The sequence below is a fragment of the Aegilops tauschii genome, chromosome 3 (genome assembly GCF_002575655.3).
Source record: "Aegilops tauschii subsp. strangulata cultivar AL8/78 chromosome 3, Aet v6.0, whole genome shotgun sequence".
Classification (NCBI taxonomy): Eukaryota; Viridiplantae; Streptophyta; class Magnoliopsida; order Poales; family Poaceae; genus Aegilops; species Aegilops tauschii.
Window position 1 is genome coordinate 144134381 of NC_053037.3, and position 6727 is coordinate 144141107.

Consider the following 6727-nt stretch of genomic DNA (forward strand, 5'->3'; position numbering starts at 1 on the left):
ACAACATTGAAAGCATTGTCTTTAAAACTGGGAATAACTGGAATGGGGTTCCAATCTGCAGGAATCGGCCGTCTCTACAGTTGGGATAGGTCTTCGGCCGGTGGACTTGCTGTACTTTTTGCTGGAGTGGGATTTTTCTGTGGTACGGCTGGTGCTATGGCAACTGAAATCGGCATACCTTTTGCTGGAGTGCAGGTCCTGTGTGGTGGGGCTAGTGGTGTGGCCAATGAAGTATGGGTACAGTCTGCTGGAGTCAGTCCTACGTTTTGTGTCACTTGTTGTACAACCAATATAAGTGGGGTGCAGTCTGATTTCTCCGGCGCCACCATGTTTTTCAAGGACTTTGCTGGTGCTCCTTCAGGTTCGGCAATCACTCTCTTCCTTTTTGATGTCTGATGGACAAGAACAACATTTGAGTGGAAAAACATGGTATGATGACAGATGGAATATATATTGATAATGGATGGACATGGCATCTTGACATATATGATGAGTAAACTAAGTAGATGGCGGTGCAACAAAGTAGAAGAAATGCAAGACAACATATGCAAGATACGCGCAATCAATAAAACCTTGCCATATTAGAACAGGCACCTTGATGGGTGAACAGGACATGCCATCTGCCTTTGACTCCTTGAGGTTAGAATAGTCATTAGGATCATATTCTGAACAAGAATCTATAGGTGGGGAGCGTACGAGTCTCATTGCATCCAGAATGGCACTCAATGCCTTGGTGCCAATTTTGTACGTCGTTGCAGTGTTCCACAATATTCTTCTGATGCGCGGATTCGGATATTCACTGTAATTACATATAATATCTGAGAACCATGCAAACATAAATAGTAGTGAGATTACCTTTGTAATGCAGAGGATATTCTAATATAGGGGCGCCCCTGTAAACCCTTGTGTGCTATCACTGGATTCTGATGAGAGAGCTCATGTGTGCTGTAATCTGGTGCGTGCATTAATATAATCTTGCACAAGTACACAAAAAATAGGTTCCAGAATTAAGGATAGTTGGTAGATGATAGGTTCATAATAAACAGTATAGAGAGTTTATTGCCAAACCATGATAACAAGAGCACACAGCAACTAGGCAGATCGTAGTGTACATAAAAGGGGTACTGAGGGAGTCCTGGACTAAGGGGTCCTCGCGCGTCCGGCCTGTTGTCCATGGGCCGGACTGATGGGCTGTGAAGAAGGCCGAAGATTGTACCCTTGTCCGGATAGGACTCGCCTTGGCGTCGAAGGCAAGCTTGCCGATCAACTATGAAGATTCCTTCCTATGTAACCGACTCTATGTAACCCTAGATCCCCCCGGTGTCTATATAATCCGGAGGGTGTAGTCCGGAAGAGATATACTCATTAGCATTGTCATACAGGCTAGACTTCTAGGGTTTAGCCATTACGATCTTGTGGTAGATCAACTCTTGTAATACTCATATTCATCAAGATCAATCAAGCAGGAAGTAGGGTATTACCTCCATAGAGAGGGCCCGAACCTGGGTAAACATCATGTCCCCTGTCTCCTGTTACCATCGACCTTAGACGCACAGTTCGGGACCCCCTACCCGAGATCCGCCGGTTTTGACACCGACAGGTACACCATAACCACGATATATAAATCGGGAAAGTGGAACTGGCTGGAAAATACGGTGTTAAATTGCCGCTACTAATTAAAAGCCTATTGATCATGTACAGGCCATCTCTATCAGCTATAGACTGCAGATGTCCCTGCGCCCCTTCTGGACAAGGAACATACTATATGTATTAATACAGAATAACAAAAGAGGAACATGTTAAAGAACAGAAGAGGAAGCATATTCTTGAGGTTCCGCTTCATTGCATACAATGTTGGTTGCCCACTCATGATGAATCACAGCGCCCAAAGAAATGCAATTCCATGCTGTCTCTCTATATGTGGCCACATGCATTTGGAAAATCAAGTGGGAGCATTACCTGACCAATTAAATGTGTGTCTGTTAACTAATATCAGTATCATATCACAATTCGTATTTGAAGAAGTAAGCTTTCGAGTTATGATTGGTGTGTTGTTTAGCTTCAAGAGTGGACTGCTGCTAGTGCTGACAGATAGCAGCTACACAGATCATAGTGTAGATATAACGGGAAAACCATAAGAATTAGGAGTAAAATCAGCAAAGTGGAACTTGCTGGAATATATGTGCTAGTATTGCCGGTACGGCTAGAAAGGCTTCGGATACCAGCTCTCTCCAACAGAAGGTGCGGTACTTGTAATATCGGTGTAACTCTCAAAGGCGACACAGCTCCCCACATTTCCTTGCTAATCTTATAGGATTCAAGTGGGCAGGCCACTACAAATCCTATTCCTATGTTTACAAAATCCTACGAATCAAAGAGGCCCGAAGAGTTCAAAGTGTCCATCACAACCGACCGTACAGACCTCTACACTGCAAATGTCCCTGCTCATCTTCACTACAAGGAACATACTAAACTACAATCATACTCCCTCCATTCCAAAATATAAGTCTTTGTAGAGATTTCCACTATGGATCACATACAGATGTATACAGATACATTTTAGAGTGTAGATTCACACATTTTGCTCCATATGTAGTCCATGGTGGAATCTACACAAAGACTTGTATTTAGGAACGGAGAGAGTACTTATTAAAGAAGAACGGAAGAGGAACATGCTAAAGAAGAGCAAGCAAATTTTGGATAATAAAATGTTCGCTGTGCAGTGCCCACACATGATGAACCAGAGTGCATTAAGAATGCAACTCCCTGTTGTCTCTCTATATGTGGTGCACGTGCTTTTCGAAAGTAAAGTAGGAACATTATCTAACCAATTAAACATTATCTGTTTTAATAATATCAGCATCATATCAGATTCGTATTTGAGCAACAAGTTTGGAATTATGAGTGGCACGTTGTTTAGCTTGATGGATTCAGGAGCAGTGCTAAGCAGGTACAATGATGGTACTGAATAGAAAGGCATGTCTGCATGCAAGTCGTGTGACTTTTGTCATTTAGGTCAGTCGACCATTCCAGGCGGTTGGATGAAGATCCTACGTCTCCTAACCCTTCTTCTTCCTCGTCTCTGATTCTTCCAATACAGAACACTGCACGAGCCGCCGGCCGAACCACAGGCCCCCACCGCCTGTGTTCCTCCGCCACCCCCACCCCCCACCCCACCCCCCACCCATGTTGAGTTTTCTTCGTTCTGCAAGGCCCCACCATCGCCCCCCACAACCACATTCCCCACCCGAGCCCCTTCCTTCGCACCGGCGAACTCCGGCGAGCTCTCAAAAATCGACTGGCCCAATTTTGAAATTTAGTCTACTGTCATTTAACTAGTGTAGAATATAAAACGGGAAAACCATAAGCATTGCGAGTATAGTGTTGAGCGTGCCATGGAGGATCTGAAGCTGCAAACCGGATGAAGGCAACTTCGCAACCAATGTTTGCTTTCAACTAGCAAGTAAGTGATTGTCACGACCGGTTTTCTAATAAAAATGTTTATTGAGAAACCGATCCCTTTTATGGACCAGTAGAGAAGAATCCTTCTCACTGGTAGACAATTTCTTGATCACAGAAGAAAAACCAGGAGTACTAAATATAATACAAGGTTGAGCGGAGACTGCTCAACAATTTATTACAAGCACGCCGATGATACACATAAAGGCGGATATGGTGGCATAACTACTGACTCACAAATAAAAGCGGTGGTGGATATGTCACAGAGAAGTGGGTGACATGACTCCTGAATCTAACAGCTCATCGAGCGTCGGAGTGAGGCTCGAAGATTCTTATTATGGATGGCGGAAGCGTATATAATACAAGTGACCAAAATACAGGATCGCACGGGACTGACTGGGACTCCTCTAGGCGTCAGACTCACTATCAAACTCTTCATCCATGAGATCGCCTTCGTCCACATCTGGCCAAATCAACAAGCCAGGTGAGTACTATGAAAGTACTCGCAAGACAGTTTGGACATAAGATATAACAAATGCAAACATGATGCATATGAACAGATTAATAATGCGCAGTCAGATAATAAAATAGCTATGCATGGGAAACAAAAAGGAAGTCGGGCGGTAGTCCTCCCGAAATCCCAATGCAATACTGAAGGCCAATCGAGTGTCTGAATGACTCCTCGAAAGGATACAAATAAAATAACGATGCCGCAGTCGGGCGTCAAGGCGACACCACATAAAGGGCTTATAATGGAATATAAATGACAGTGCGTGCCACAGTCGGACGTCTGAGCGACATCACGTAAAGGGCTTATATCAAAGGTGAATAACGAGCGTGCCACAGTCGGACGTCTGAACGACATCACATAAAGGGCTTATATCAAAAGTAAATAACGGGCGTGCCACAGTCGGACGTCTGAGCGACATCACATAAAGGGCTTATATCAAATGTAAATAACGGGCGTGCCACAGTCAGACGTCTGAGCGGCATCACATGAAGGGCTTATATCAAAAGTAAATAACGAGCGTGCCACAGTCGGACGTCTGAGCGACATCACATAAAGGGCTTATATCAAAAGTAAATAACGAGAGTGCCACAGTCGGACGTCTGAGCGACATCACATAAAGGGCTTATATTTCATGACTTGATATTTCAGTAGCTCATGAATTTAAATCATTTCAAGGAAATACTCAGGTACGAAATGATAAAAAGGTTAGTCCATCCACAGGAATAACGTTCAACCGGGTTTACCACTCAAGCTTGCTCACCGAGATTTCCACGGAGACTGACACAGGGACTGACATGGATATAGATATGCTGGCCACGGACGTTGACTTGGAAGGATTTGACTCTGCAGAGCTTGTAATATTTAACCACAGCCAACGGATTTCAGTAGTCATAAGGGACTAGTTCCGTTTACGGTGTTTTAGGAGAAACACGTCTAACCAGTGCACACCCATTCGACATTCCGATGCCAGGAATCGCCCAAGGCAGCGTTCAAGAAAAACTTTGAGACGGGGAGGCTACAACCTCGCGTAGCATGGGATCAAATTTATACCGCGCGCTCTAAGGGGTGCCCCCCTCTCGGTCCCAACCGGAAACACCCATGCCCCCTGACCGGATGACTGGCTTTAATCCAGGGCCATGGAACCCTCATCCCGGCCCCTCTATTTGGTGTGTACAAGGAAAGAGGTTAGCAACTTACTAAACCGTATTCTTTGCAGAAAACATGTGGCAGCACGAAAGGGGAAGAACAGTAACGTGGCTCAGTCCACGTTAACGTCGGAGTTTATTGGATGACGTAAGACTGGCATGCTACAACAATACCATCTTACTACCTTTCATGTCACCACATGATATGGTCATCTCTCATCAAAGATCACAGTAACTTCGAAGCACACTGCTAGTTGCCTTGCATGCAACGTAATACTCACCGATGCTCATATGCTATGCACAAACCATTCAAGCAAACATGCAAAACACTCATCATATCAAAGGTTCAAACATGCTTGCCTGGTTCGGAGAAGTCGGAGTCTAGCTCGGCGAAGTTCGCGGCTCCGTCACCTCCTCCGGAACCTACGGTATAACGAAACCGTATACTAACGTGAAAACTGTTGCGTGTATAAAAGTTGTTCCAAAAAATTTCCAAATAAATACTATAAAAAACTAGACAAAAATATAAGACTGACAGAAAAAGAATCAATCAAAAAGCATCTTCTGTTAAAAAGATATAAGGGTTTTAGTCCAAGGACTGATCTGTGATGAAACAGAAAAGATCCAGGGGCTTGTTTGAGAAAACAGAAAATGGTTCGGTATGAAATACGCCAGCCTAGAGAGAAAACATGTTTTGCCCGAAGGCGCTTTCAGAAAACGGTTCGAAGGGGAAAAGAAGAGAGGCTGACGGGGGGTCCCACCCGTCAGGTTCAAATCTCAACAGAGCTCGCCGGCGCCCGAAGGCTGCGGTGGTTGCCGGCGTTGAACCATGGCGAGGTAGAGTGATCGGAGGGTACCTACAGGTTCAGGGTGTTCTTCCGCGTCGGTGGGTGGTGGACTTGACCGTCGGAGAGCACCACGTCGACGGCGACACTATCTCCGGCGGACGGTGGTTCGGGCGATGGTGGAGCTCTCCGGTGGGTGCTGCAAGCTTCAAATTCATGCGCGGGTCAGAAGGGTTATTGCACTAGGAGACTACTGGCATGAGCTGAGAGGTAGGGGTGCACGCACGGGGGTGAATCGAGCTGGGTCCCGCAGCGGGTCGAGGCGGCCGGAGTTGGGGAAGAAGACTCCCTCAGGGCTCTTCCAGTGGCTTGGCGTGGTACTGGTAGTGTGTAGAGGTGGTGCGGGTTCGAGTCCGAGCTCGGGACCTCCTTTTATAGGCGATCCGAGGGGGTGGCCGTGAACGGGATAACGCCGGCGAGAAATTACGACGAGGCAGAGGCTGGGCAGGGGGTTTAGGTGGCTAGGCATCATCGTGGTGGATCACTGGCACCGTTCCTCCGCTAAACCTCGGTCGGGCTTGGTGTAATACGCCGGTCCTCGACGGAACGGCCATACGGGCACGGCGGCGGCAGGGAGCGCGCTCCGCGCCTACCAGTTCACGACGACGGACCTGCAGCGTGCACGGGTGAGTGGATGGCCACGCGGTGGCCTCTGGTGGGTCCCTGCTGTCAGGCGGAGGAATAATTATTTTGCGCGTAATAAGGAGGCACTTCCTTTCTGCGGCCGTGGACCCAGCTGTCAGCCTCTTGACGTACAGTACTCTTCC